Source organism: Rhinolophus sinicus, linkage group LG12 (genome assembly GCF_036562045.2).
Source record: "Rhinolophus sinicus isolate RSC01 linkage group LG12, ASM3656204v1, whole genome shotgun sequence".
Taxonomy (NCBI): Eukaryota; Metazoa; Chordata; class Mammalia; order Chiroptera; family Rhinolophidae; genus Rhinolophus; species Rhinolophus sinicus.
Window position 1 is genome coordinate 57,243,896 of NC_133761.1, and position 15,056 is coordinate 57,258,951.

General features: G+C 40.7%; 1 long non-coding RNA gene across 4 annotated transcripts in view; it reads right to left on the reverse strand.

The window, feature by feature from the left end:
* LOC141567926 (uncharacterized) overlaps nt 1-15,056 on the reverse strand; it is a 316,152-nt gene that overhangs the window by 169,577 nt on the left and 131,519 nt on the right. The gene's annotated exons all lie outside the window — the stretch shown is intronic.

A 15,056-nucleotide genomic window follows, 5' to 3' on the forward strand; every position in this document is an offset into this window, starting at 1 on the left:
AAGGTGAGTGTCATCATCACAGTTTTCAACAAAGGAACAAAGTAACGAAAAAGGAAGTCACAGCATTGCGTCCACACTTTGTGTTGAAATGAACCAGAATTCAATCCTCAGCTGTTTGATCCTAAAGTCTTGGATTGGTCCATGAGCTTCACTGAAATTTACTCCTTGTAGAACAGCTTTTACTGACTTGTTCTTTGGCATAAGGCCAACTCCCCACAAGAAAGGCTGTTAGGAGACAGACTCATTACATCTGTGATTGGAGCTAGTGAGGGAATCATGATAGGACCGTTGTCTGCCACATCACACAGCAGTTTCTGCATTCATGGGAGAAATTCCTCGGGAATCAGTTTTCAATAAAACTGGCCTCCTTCTGAACAAGTGGTTTGTTTTATTTTTCTTATGGAGAACTGTGACTAATCACGATCCTTCTTTGTTTTGGCTGCTAAGAAGCTTAGAGTCAAATTTGTTGCTTTTCTGTAGTACTTTCATGTACTAACCTTATTCCAGATTTATGATATTCCTTTTCGTGTTTCTCCTTTACTCTCATTCCCTTGATAATATATTTTATCCCGTTGAACAGTGTATATTTTGATACACTTCTACAGTGACTTTTTGGAATAAAACGAGAATAAATGTACTTTAAACATCTAAAAATATAGTGCAATCCATGTTTATCTCTTTCCTTGGGTTTGGGCTTTGCTGGTCCTGTTGGAGCAGATGCTATTTTTTCCCCAGGGTTGGATAAGCTGCACTGGAACATATGACACAATTATTCAGAGCATCGTGATATCTAGTATGTCAGCAGTAGGCCAAGGCTGACGTAGACTACAGAAATTTATGAGAATATTACATAGCCAACCATATGCTAATTTATTTCATACACAAATGACTGACTGCTAGGGGCAGATAAAATCAGGGGTAAGGAGATCAGAAATGTAAGCAATTACATCCACTTTTCTACCAACTCCTCAGAAAGCCCACTCTGTTCAGTCAAGGCTGGTTCAGGATCCTCTTCACGGCGGTCTCTGCTATTGTTGTATTTATTACACAGCAATGTAATAAGGATTGTTCCTTATTTTACTATTTTCCTAATGCTCAGGATAGTGCCAGGTAGGTAGGTAGGTAGGTAGGTAGATAGATAGATAGATAATACAGACTCAATACATATTTCTTGAATGAATGAATCAAGGGTGCTGAGGAAGGGTCCTTAACAGAATAGGGCAGATGGAAGACTTGGAGGATTTCTGGGGTAGTAACACAAACATTGTGTCTAAACTCTTTCACTATGTTAATTAATTTCAAGTTTTTTTCCCCAAAATGTGTCAGAAATCCACAAAAACAAAAAAGTTGATATTGTGACTATTTTATGCATTTAATAATAACAATTTGAGCTGCTTTGTATATAAATGATGTTATTTTTATGTATCCCATTGTTATTCATTATTGATATCCTATAATTATCCTATTGTTACTCATTCTTGAAAAACACAAAAATATAGAAAAATGTACATCTGCTTTCCTAAACTTTCTTTCTGGAAGTTTCCATCCGCACCCAGCGGATGGAAATATTCATTCGGATATATCCGACCGTCGCAGCAAAATTAAATAAGAATGTGTAAGTCAGACAAAGAAGAGGAGGAAGAAAATTCAAAGCAAAGGAAACTGTATGCCAAGTCACAAAGCTATAGAAACCATGACATGCTTGGGGAATTGCAAATATTTCAATATGTATCCAGTCTGGGTTAAGAAGAGATGAACTTGGAATGTGAATTTTATCTTGAGCCCCATAGAGAGTCATTGATGAATTTTACGTAGGGGAAGGGGCAGGTTACGAGATGATCACGTATGTGTTTTAGAGAGATTATTTTGACTCCAGTGAAGACGGTGGATTGATGGCAGACATTTAGGAGGCTATTACATCAATCCAGGAGGGAAATGATGAAGGTTTTAATTAATTAGGTAGTGGGAGTTCTGATGGAAAGGAGGGGTACACTTGAGAGGTTTTCAGGTGGTAGAATCAACAATCAGTGATCAATTGCATGGGGAGGATGTGGGAGAGAGGAGTCTGTAACGCATCCCACATTTCTATGTTGGCTAACAGGATAGATGTTGGTGTCATTTTCCCAAACAAAAAAATAAAAGAAGGTGAGGGAGGGTGATTAAGTCAACTTTGGATACATTGCACTTGTGATACCGTGGGTCCAGCTAAATAAAGCAGGCCTTTTTATACAAGGATTTGGAGCTCCAAAGATTGATTTGGCTAGACACTGCATGATTTGGGAAGCACCAGGGTATAGCTGGTTGCTGAAGGCAGGAGCAGGATGTATTTTCCAATTCGATTAGGAGAGAGTAAGAGATAAAACACTCTGAGATCTTGACCTTTGGGAGATGAGCAGACATGGAGGATTCAACAAAGAAGGCAAAGAAAGATGGCAAGAATGGGAGGGAAAAAATGGGAGCTCTCAAGCCAAGGGAGGAAAAAATATCAAGAAATCAGGAGAGTCTTGCATTTCCAGCAATTTGACAGACAAGGTATCCTAAGCAATCCTCCTTTTGAAAACAACTTGTGGATAAAATTTAAACATATTTTTAAATGAATTGCTGAACTGCTAAGTAAGGAATTCTCAAAGGCAAAAATCATAAGAAAAACATGGATTCAGAGGGGCAAGCTGGCACTGAGGCCCACTTTCTCAGAGAAATAACTATTGAACCCCACCTTGAGCTTTCATTTTGATAACCATGAAGGTACACAAAGTAGGAGACAATAAGGGAAAGAGTCTAATAGGAGATGCTGTAGAAATGTGAGGATTCTAGTATAAAAGTGAAAAATAAATTAATTAATTAATTAATAAACCCAGCAGAGGAGAAGAACAAACCAAGAATCTTGCCCACTTTGACCTGCTTCTCTTCAGTAAAAAGCAGGAAAAAAAATCTCACCCTATCACAAACACTTCTCTTTAAAATTTGGAAACACAAACTAGACGTCCAACAGTTTAAAGATAAAATCATAGTTACAAAAAAAAAGACAAACAAAATTACTAAAACACAAAATAAATGTTGCACCAAAACAATGACCAAAAACAGCAAATGTCTGAGTTATGTCAACAAAAAGACTTTAGCTTCTAGAATTAATCAAGCAAAGAACAACAGAAGAATATATTTTACATGTAAAAGAAATAAAAGAGGGTATTAAAAACAGAGTAAAAAAAAGCCAAAAATATTATTAATGCGAATTATGGAAGGAAGAGAGACAATATTTGAAGGTATCATGGATACAACTGTACAGAATTAATGAAAAAAATCAATCTTTAATTTCAGGTAACCTACAAATTTCAAGCAGGATGTGTTTCAAGACACAGTTGTGATATGTAATGTACCAAAGACAAGGAGAACATCCTACTCGTAGACAGAGAGAAAAGATCACCCAAAAGGGAGGAGTGAGACCAACATCTGATTTCTCAGCAAAAATAGACTATGAAAGAGTACACACCATGTGCTGAGAAAGCAAAGCAATCAATCTAGGGTTCTGTCCTTTCTTTCAAGGATGAGGGCAAAATACGAAATTTTCAGATAAGCAAAATAAGAGTTTGCCATCAACAGGACTCTACTTAAGAAACTTCTAAAGTATGTACTTCATAAAAGGAAAAAGAAGTGGTTCCAGATGGAAAGCATGGGATACAAAAAGAAGCAATGTACAAAGAAACTGATAATTATGTGGGTAAACATAAATCATTGATTCTCTAAAAACAACACTAACATCTATTTATAGGTTTAAAAAAAGATCAAACTGAAACAAAGGGCAAAAAAAATGCATATAAATTGGAAGGGACTGATTGGTGTGTTCTGAGGTCCTTGTATTATCTGATGAAGTAATAAGATTGATTACCTTACAGTTTGTTAAGTACATGTGTTAAATACCTAGAAAACCTCTAAAACACTTTAAAATTTTTATTTTATCTTTTCTAGTTATTTGTATTTTGACAGGACACTAAATTATTTCTAGAGCAATACAGATAGATAATACATACGAGTATATAAACCAATAAATATTCTTTAAAACTAAGGGACTGGCCGATACAGTCAAATGTCCTTGACATAGGGCTTAACAATGATCTTTTGAATATGATACTAAAAGCAACAATAAACAAGTGGGACTACATCAAACTAAAATGCTTCTGCACAGCAAAGGAAACCATAAACAAAATGGAAAGGCAACTTACTGAATGGGAGGAAATATTTGCAAATCATATGTCTGATAAGGAGCTCATATTCAAAATATATAAAGAACTCATACAACTCAATAGCAAAAAAACCAATATAAAAGAAAACAAGAATCAGATTTTAAAATGGGCAGAAGATCTGAATAGACATTTTTCCAAGGAAGACACACAGATGGCCAACAGGTACATGAGAAGCTGTTCAACATCACTAATCATCAGGGAAATCAAAACCACGGTGACATATCACCTCACACCTGTTAGAATGGCTAGTATTAAAAAGAGAAGAAACAACAAGTATTGGTGAGAATGTGGAGAAAAGGGAACGCTTGTACACTGTTGGTAGAGATGTAATTTGGTGCAGCCACTATGGAAAACAGTACGGAGGTTCCTCAAAACATTAAATATATAACGTAACTACCATATGACCCAGCGAGTCATTTAACCAAAGAAAACAAAAACAGTAACTCTAAAAGATATATGCACCCTCAGGGTCATTGAAGCATTATTTACAATAACCAAGGTATGAAAACAACCTAAGTGTCCATCGAGGAGTGACTGGATAAAGAAAATGTGATACACAGAGTGGAATATTAGTAAGCCATAAAAAGGAATGAAATCCTGCCATTTGTAACAACATGGATAGACTTTCAGGGAATTATGCTAAATGACGTCTGTCAGACAGAGAAAGACAAATACCACATGATCTCACTTATATGTGGAATTTAAAACAAAACAAAACAAAACAAAAACAAACAAACCAAGCTCATATAAAGAGAGAACAGTGTGGTGGCTGCTGGAGGGGTAGGGTAGGGGTGGGATAAATGGGTGAAAGGGGTCAAAAAGTACAAACTTCCAGGTATAAAATAAGTAAGTCCTGGGCATATAACCTATAGGACGGTGGCTATAGTTAATAACACTGTATTGCATACTTGAAAGTTGCTAAAAGAGAAGATCTTAAAAAAAAAAAAAGGTACAAGGTAAGGATGGGTAGAGATAATACATATGTATGTGTATGTATGTATATATAATTAACATGTACATATGAGCACATATATTAGAATACATAATGTACAATTAATATATACCCATACATAGATATACAATATATATACATATAATTGTATAAGAACGTTAAAATGAGAGAGAGAGAAAGCAGCCTAGGGTAAGTATGTAAGAACAGTGAGGAACGTTGCGAACAGCTCTTTAGGGAAGTGGGGATGGAACTAATTCAAGACTTGTAGAACCAACCACTGGGCATGATTCAGAGCCTAGCTGCGACTCCAAATGCCACTTCTGTCGGCAGCCTCATGGTAGTATGACTCTTCTCCAGCAGGGCTCAGGAGGACATCAAGGGAGGAAGCAGAAGTTTGAGCTCCGAGTTGGGATTGTGCTGGGTTTTGGGTCCGAAGCGCAAGGAAGTGGAGTAGTAGAGACACGTGAACAGTGGAGCTAAGGAAATTTAAGCTCCAGAGCCTCTGGGACGCACCCCTGAGGGGCCAGCAGGCCGCTCACAGGATCAGCTGGTTTCTTAAACTTGCAAAAGTAAAATATTTCATTGGTTAAGGCCACCCGCTTCTGCCACTCCAGCTTCAGGTCTGTCACACGGACTCTTACAACTCTTGTTAAGTCCTGGGCATTTTTGTGACCCAGATTGAGGGAAGTCAAGGGTTAGTTTTCCTAGAATATGTTTATGTGATTCCTAGGCACTTCCATGTATAGTTAGGTGACAGTTACATAGTTATTTCCAGGGTAGGATTGGCTTTCAGCAAATTTCTACTGCTCCTGGTCACCTGACACTATGACTCAGGGAGGAAAGTCCTCCTGGGGTGTGCACGTGTCCTCCAGTGCCCAGCACTGAGAAAATGTGGGAAGTGGTTAATGAGTGGTGACAATTTGACGGGCGTTGAAGGCTACTCATTGCGCAAGAAAACCCGAAAAAACCTGAAATCTTAAAGCTCAGAAATAAAAGAGGCTTGCTAGAAATGTCCCCAAATTTGACAGTAACCCTAAAATTTCCATGACATGACCATAACAAAGCTGAGAGAAAATGATCTAAACTATTAATGATTACATATAAAGTTTTGCTCAACCAAACTCGGTCTCAGCCTGCAATTGTAGTTATCACATTGACAGGGATCCCACCTGCTGGCAACTTTCTCTTCTAATGTGCTTGTGCCTGCATATTCAGGGATTGAAATTATTAGAAATGTTTCCCTTTTACTAGAGTCTGGGTATTATATGGATTTTTAAAAAGTATGTGTTCATACAGGTTATATTATTTATGGTGAGTTCAGGATAATCAAAGGGATCTCAGAAAATTTGCTACAAAAAGATGCATTGATTCTGGTCAGGTTGAGAACCGCTGATCTAGGCCAACCATCGACCTGGAGCTTAGAGTCCAGCCTCAGGATTCTGTTCTGTGTCTTTGACCTCTACTCGTGTCTCCGTTCAGCTTATGACCTTCAACCGCCCTCGCCATCTTTGGGGAGGCAGGGCTGTATACAGAGATCGGCCTCAGGACACTCTAGCCCTCCCTTCCAGTTGATATAAATCTACCTCAAACCACTTTCTTTCACTCATACTGGCCTTCTTTCTGCTCCTCAAAGACACCAATTTGTTTCTGCCCCAGGACTTTTGCACGCTCTCCTCCCCAGATCTTTGTATGGCTAATGTCTTCTTGTTTTCAGGTCTTGGCCCTAATAGCACCCTCTGAGAGGGGCTTCTTCTGAACTTCATCCAAAGCTGTCCCCCACATACTCTCCATTACGTGATCTTGTTCTGTCTCCTTCGTAACACTGATCCCCTGTAAAATGAACTTGTTCATTCATTTACCATTTTAGTGACCTCTATGACAGCAGGGACCCAGTTTGTCCTTTCCAGTTCTGTATTGCCAACATCTGAACACTATCGGGCACATAGTAAATGCTCAACAAACGGTTGTTGAGTGAATTAATAAACCCGTGTGTATTCGTCTGCCAAGGGGCCATAACAGAATATCAGAGACTGGGTGGTTTAAACAACAGCAATGTATTTTCTCACAGTTCTGGAGGCTGGAAGTCTGAGATCAAGGTGTCAGCAGGGTTGATTTCTCCTGAGGCCTCTCTCCTTGGCTTGCAGATGGCCAACATCCGGATGACTTTTCACATGATCAGCCCTCTGTACACATGCACCCCTGGCATCTCTCAGCCAGTGTCCTAATTTCCTCTTCTCATAAGGACATCAGTCAGATTAGATGGGGCCCCACTTTAATGGCCTCATTCTAACCTAAGCTCTTCAAACCTTCCCTCTAAATCTGGTGACATTCTGAGGTGCTGGGAGTTGGGATTTCAACATAGGGATTTGGGGGCACACAATTCATCCCATAACACTGTGAGCAGCCTCATCCTGTGTTTAATACACTTTCAGGGTGGGTGGCAGGAATCCCTCCAGCCTCGAGAAGCCTTTAGAAAATAGTCTGGAACATGCTGTCAGCACGTCTCCCCAGGTGCCGTGGATGTGACAGTGGAACCATCAGTTAGTGGCTAACGCACCTGAAGCACGAATAGAAGGGGTTTCCTAGAGATGGTCCTAAAGCAAAATAAGGGGCACCCCAAGGGTTGTCTGCTCGGCCGGAGTCTATGGATGTTTGGCCCTGGGTGGCTCTCTGTGTGCTTGGCCGTCTCTGAAACAGGTGGGGCCAGCTTGCCAGGCAGTGATAAGTTGTGAGGGGCCACACACTGCAGAAAGCTGCCAGTGGCGGGGAGGTCCGGCTGGCAGCGTGCATCAGCCCACACTGTCTGCAGCTGTCTGGGGATCGGATTTCCAAATCACCTGCTCTAGCCCAGGCTGCAGGAACCGAGCTGTCAGACAAAGCCTGGTAATTACCCCAGACTCATCCACACCTTCCTTGTCTATGTCCTAATTGAGGTTTAATGGCTTTGGTCACAGAAGGGGGCTTTTCCTGCCTTCTAGACTTAGATTCTTTCATCTGAGCATCAAGCCAATTAGTTTAGCATCTGGGGTAACTGACAGAAGTCAGGCCTGACTGCCTGGAATTCCCAGGCCAGAAAGGCCTTTTGTGGTTGCTATCAGTGATGACGTGCACGTTTTCAATGTTATTGGGATGCAATTTAGAAGATGGGGACTGAGGTAGAGATGGGGGGAGTTGGAGCACAGAGGGCATTTATGACTTAAGTTGTACATGACCTTCATTTACACCTGTTTCTATCTTAAATACTTCTTCTACTTGTAGGCAACAGATTAACTATATAACATTGGGTATGACGACTCACTGCAGTTGTCTTAGACCTTATGCTTCCAGCATCATTCATAATCCATTTATGAGACACAATTCAGAGACTCGATGATCATGGTGAGTGGAGTTTCTTCTTGCAGTTATTTATCTCATTATTCTGACTCCTTGCCTCTGTCTGTTACCACTCTCCCCTCTGCTGCCACGTCACCAACCCTTCCAAGGCAGTTCACTACACAGATTGCTCAAAAGCAGATGAGCTGAACCAGAACTAGTCATACCAAACTCTGACTAAGAGGCCTGGAGACAGAGTCTATTGTCCCCTAAGTTTTCTTATCTACAAGCCAAGAACATTTGGCCTCCTAGGACCGAGGGGGCCCAGTGATGAATGGAGATATCCCAGTCATCGGCAAGCACACATTAGGGGTTCGGGCCAGTCTGCTGGGCCTCCTGCATTTTGGTTGGATCGGCTTCACCCCAGAGGCAGGCACCAGCTTGGGAGATGGATTGTGTTGGGTAAATGCGTGCCCTGCAGCCAGCTCCTGAGAGATTTTCGCTCTGCTCTAGACCCTGGAACCATGTCTGGCTTTAAGCCCCTAAAGTAGTCTCCCCAAGAGTGTTGTGATTATCACCAGGAGAACTTGGATGTGGGGTAACTAAACTGGTTAGCTCTGATTTTCTTTAAAGTGCGAAATAGAGAATTACAACCTTCAGAAATACTGTTTTGCAAGGGGGTAGGTGTGCACGCTTAATGAATTATTGGGTGATGTTCTGGTACTGAGTGAAAGAAGGAGGTGGTGGATGGACTTTGGAAAGCCTGTGAGTGAGCGTGTCCTCTGCTGGTTTGTGTATTTCAGCTTCGAGCCCAAGGTGGCCTTCTCATAGTTCATATCACAGGAGGAAAGTAACAGACATGCACAGGTTTCTCGTTTTATATATTCAGACTCAGGTGAATGAAGAACTATGGGGATCATACATAGTTAATTCCGGAAAGACCGTTCCAATCCATCAACTGATGAGTGTTTTCCAATCTATTCACTCTTGGGGTGCCACAGAGCATATGAAGAAGGATAACACACAGCGCCTGCTCTTGACCCACTTACCGCATCCTTGAGGAGAAAACAATAGCGCAATAGAGAAACAGCTGAAATTACAGAACCAGCCGGGGTCTAATAACATGTTCAATTACAGAATTTACAGCAAAAATACTCTAGGGAGTTCACACAAAGAGAGAGAGGAAGATAATCACTAACAGTTATTGTGTACTTCCTATGTGTCGATTACTTTGTAAATACCTGACAGGCATGAACTTAACACAATAGTAACCCTTACAACGCTCTATAAAATGGGCACTATTGCCATTTCCATTTTACAGATGAGGCACTGCTGCATACAGAAGTTAAAGAACTCGCAGGAGGTACACACTTAAAATGACTTATTCCTTTTGTTTAATGAAATTATTCAGTCATACAAAAAGATATAAAGAACCACATTAAAAAATACTATTCCAATATTATTTTATATTAGTTTCAGGTGTACAGCATAGTGGTTCGACATTTATATAATTTACAAAATGATCCCCCTGACTAGCCTAGTACCCACCTGGCACTATACATAATTATTGCAATATTACCGACGATATGCCCTGTGCTTTACTGTCCACCTCTGTACCTCTTACTCCCTTTACATTTCTCACTGTGCCACACAACCCCCCTCCCATCTGGCAACCATCAGGACGTATCATGGCGGCCACTTCTTCAGGTATATAGATGTTGAATAACTATGGTGTACACCTGAAACTAATATAACATTGTATGTTAGCTATATTTTCATACAAATCTTTTTTAAAAAGGAAAGTTAAAAAAGAATACTTTTCCAAAGAAATCAATGAGGATGCCAGCCGTCAGAAAGATGTCATAAATGTGATTCACTTGAATGGTGACTGGGATTTGAATCAGCGAAGGAAAGGGACCTTGGAGCAAGGAGAAAGCTTGGGGAAGGACCAGAAGGCTGGGTTAAGGGAAGGAGATCTAATATACGGCTTGACCGGAGGGGAGGGAACACACTGGGGAGGGCTCAGAATTACAGCTTTTATAGAATAACACAGAGATAAAGTCAGATCATGCACGACCTTGATCAAGGCAAATGTGTGAGACAAGGGAAATGACAGAACAAAGGGAGGGGCCATGAATAAACCACGTTTCCCCAGTCTTCACCTGTCAGTCACTCTTGTTTAGCACCATATAGAGGGTCTTACTCCGAATCTGACGTATACAAGATGTTCAGCAAATGTTTATTCAATGAAAAATTACTCAGTGAGCTTCTAGATAGCCTGCACGTCCCTCTGGTTCATCAGAGTTGCCAGATGAGAGACAGAGAGAGCAACAGAGAGACAAAGAGAGAGAGAGAGAGAGAGAGAGAGAGAGAGAGAGAGAGAGAGGATGAGAGAGAGGATGAGAGGGGATGAGACTGCAGGGGAGGGGAGGGGAGGAGACTGACATTTTGGATGTGAGGATCTTTATGGGGAAGTCAGAGAAGTCGCTAAGAGGCAGATGTAGAAAACCTGGACCATTTCACAGGGAACATCAGTACACCCCAAGTGTGAATCTGAAGGAGATGGGTTTTTGTCCATTGGTGGACATGACTTGACAACCATTGGTGACACTGGAGTTCAGCTCCAAGAACCAGGCTTCTTTATTTCCTAGAAAGACCTAAAGAGAGGACGCAGCTATTTCCCCAAGGGGCTCTAAGTCCAGAAAGTTCCAGTCCTATGGTCTCTTGTACTTTCCTTCAGAGTCTAGTCTATTGAATTTTCTAGCAGGAACTTTGGTCAGCATCTCACTTTCATGGCTTTTCACTGTTTATGGGCTAAAATCTAAATTTCCTAGCATGAAATATGAGGAAGGATCTTTATACTTTGGCCTATGTTTCCCTTTCCAGCCTCACTGTCATTCAATTTACTCCACACTCAGGATCCTGTTCTTCCCCAAGCAGGCTAGATACTTTCCTACCTCAAGATATTTGCCTATATGGTTCTGCCTAGCCAATATGTCCCCCACTTCCTGTACCATCTACAGCAATCCTAAATTCTTTCTCAAGGTACAAACCATATGGCACATCCTCTGTGACATCTTCCCAATCTTCCTCAAAGTTAATTTCTCCCTCCTCTGGGACACATTTCCATTGTAGCATTCATCCCATTGCATGGTAATTATGGGTTGATGTGTCTGCACAGGTAGACTATACATTCCTCAAGAGCAGAGATGGTAGCTCCGAAACACCAGTGCTTCTCAGCGTATAAAATGTTAGACACTGATTTCTAATTAAATATCTTGATGGATAATAGATATATTATAGACTCAGTTCTAGGACACTGTTGAAGAGGTTTAGACATACATCTACAGTCACTTTTTACTCACTTGATCAACCTTCAGTCCACTCCAAGAACACTGCTTACTGGTGGCACCAGATTTGGAAAAACACTATCAGAGCCTGGAAGAGGCTGCACCTGTGAGAATGTGTCAGAGAACTGAGGGGCAGACACCACCCCCTACCGACACAAATGGGGTTGAGACTGTCCCCACCCCCACCCCCCCGAGTCCGTGCACCATGGACATTCCAGGGTAGTGCACAATTACATTCCAGGGTAGTGTCCCTGGTTCAGCTCAATAAAGCCAGAATTCTGATTTTCTAGAATCCTCGTGAAGACCTGGGATTTGGTGTGATGAGACAAATTCCAGCAAACTACACAGTGTAACTGCTCACCAAATACAATACTGAGGCAACAAACTTTATAAACCTTTCTGGATATGAATCCAAGCAACTTGTGTTGTGCATTTCCCCCCAGTGAATAGAACCATACATCCATTTTCGTGGAGGCTCTAGATGTGGCCATAAGATCTTAATTTTTTTTCAAAGATAAAGCTTTTCAGTTACAAACACCTATGATCTTCACAGAGGCAACTGAGCTAGAGCTAGAGCTCTGTATAATGGGAAGTACACGGTCCGTAGAATCAGAATGACCAATGACCCAGAGACCATGGTAGGAGCCATGGAACTCCCTCCCTTTTATTCTCCTCACCTCTGCCTTGGATGCTGTGCCCTCCTCTACCCATACCCCACCTCTTCTTCACTATCTCAGCAACAACTCAAACCTTGGAGGCCTCAAGGACTCAGTGCTGGGACAGATGGTTGCTTAGGTAGAATAGTGGTTGCAAATTATAAAATTTCAGCTTTGCTTTCAGTAGACTTTCACGGGTAATTTGGGGAACCTAACCTGGACTCGTAGCACTGTCTCTGTTGCAAGATGCCTTTTCAGTTGCAAACAACAGGGGTATAAAATAACCCTTTAAACATAACCCATTTCTAAGGCTGCCTACGTCCAACGCATATTGAAGAACCACATCGGAAAACAAATTCACAGTTACTTGCATTCCATTCTGAAGGAAGCCTTTCATAATGACAGGAGGTAGCTGACTCCTACAGTGCGTTCTTATGACAGCAGTTAATACTTCTAAGCAGGAAGAGATTTTTACATTGCTAATGAGACAACTGATACATTATTGAGGTTCCCAGCATTTCAGTAAGTCGATGACTTGTTATATGATGAAATGTAGGGTAAGCAGTTCAAGATAAATGACTCTTTTACCTATTATAGAAGATATGCATCTTCAGAGGAAGATAAATGATCAAGTAAGAAAGGATAAAGACACTTGCGCATTTGGATCCCTTTGGGATGTTTATTAATTTCACAAATAAACACAGCTTTATTTTCAATTAACAACAATTTTGAGATAGAGTCATCGCTGTGAAGACTGAAATAATGGGTTCAGAATTGGTCATTCTGAATATTTCACCTTCTATCAAAAGTCCTCCTAGACACCAAGGGGAAGACTGTCCAGAGATTTGGAAGTTATTTTCCATATGGGAGAGGGAGAGAGTCTGTGAGTGAAGCTCCTCCCGCCATAATTTCCAAAAGGAGAGACTGAAGGTGTCTTGCTCAGCTTGGTAGGCCCATTGCTTCTTGGACAAGTCTTTATAAATGTCTAACCAGGAGGAGGCAGACAAGGGAAGGAAGGAAAAAAACAAGGGAATAAGGAAGAAGAGAAGGAAGCAGGAGGAAAGGAAGAAAGAGGAGAAAAAGAAAAATGAACTCCAAAGAAAAATGCTTAATCATAAACTTCTTCACACTTTTCGTCTGGAAAATATCATTCAATGGCATAATATTCTCTATTTTTCAGGCCCTATCTTATTTAAAATATTTCTATGAGTTGATGGCTGTCCTTATAATTCTTAGAAAGAGAATCTTGTCTTTGTGACTTGATATATTAAAGCCTGGTGAGTCCCAACTCATCCATCACTGGTCATGGAATAGTTGAGCCCCTTATTTTTAGAGGGACAATATTTCGAATGAGGTCTCAAAGTTCACTAATGGCAGATAAAACTTTTTCTCAATTAGGTTGTAAATTTCATAAGGAAAGAACAGGTCTTCCTCTTGTCTTTGAACTTGTCACATGCTAACACTGTGTCTTATTTATCATACAGGACTAGCCAAGTCCCCCTAAATGAGTGGACATCCAATTCTGATTTGATCCATTCCAGAAAGCTACCAAATGCAACTGAGACTGAGAAAGCTTGTCCTTCCGAAAGTAGAGGGACTATCTCTCTAACTCATAACATCATAGTATTTGCCAACACTTCTTCTATTCCAGCTATGGGTCCCAGTGCTTTGTGTATAACAACCAATGTGGTGGGGACTTGTATCACTACCATGATCAACATCATCGACCTCATCTTATGAATGATGATGGAGGAAGAAAGAGTTTAATTTGTCCAAGACCACACAACAGGTAAGGGGGGTGAACAAGGATTTGGGCACAGTCAGTCTTGCTCTGAGGGTTCGTGCCCTTAAATATCACATATCATTGCCTCTTGATTGACACGTATGAGGACAGAAACATTCTCAGAACAATGCCAATAGCAACAACAAAATCTCTAGGTCCTAAAAAAGTAACAGGCCTGATGAGACATGGGTGAGCACTCAAAATTATGGCTCATCCATCAAATTTTTCTGCCTGATATTGACATCTGTTGTTGAATTTGTATGTTTGTTTGTTTGCTTGTCACGTTTTGCTACAGTGCCTCATCCACACAGAACTCTGATCACATTCAGTATTTAGCGACTTAAGAAACGTGACAATGAGTGATGCTTACAGACTGCAAGTTCAGAAATGCAGCCAATGTCAGTACTGTTAACATACTGTATTATTCCAAGGGATAATTTGAGAAATAAAAATGTTAATATACATATATACACATATATATCTTATGCATATATGTGTCTTGTGTATATTTTAATATATATTTTGTATATGTATATGTATATATCATCTTTGCCTACTAGATGCCAAGTGTTTGTACATTTTATCTTATTCATTCCTCACTTACTAATTGACAGAGTCAGTAAGTGACACAAGGATTCAGAGTGAAGGGTGGCTCCAACCTCTGTTGGTCCCCAGTCACTAGGAGGTATGGCTTCTATTTGTTGGTTAGTAGTTTGTGTCTCTTACTAACTCTGTCAGCTCAACCAAGTTACCTAACCTCTC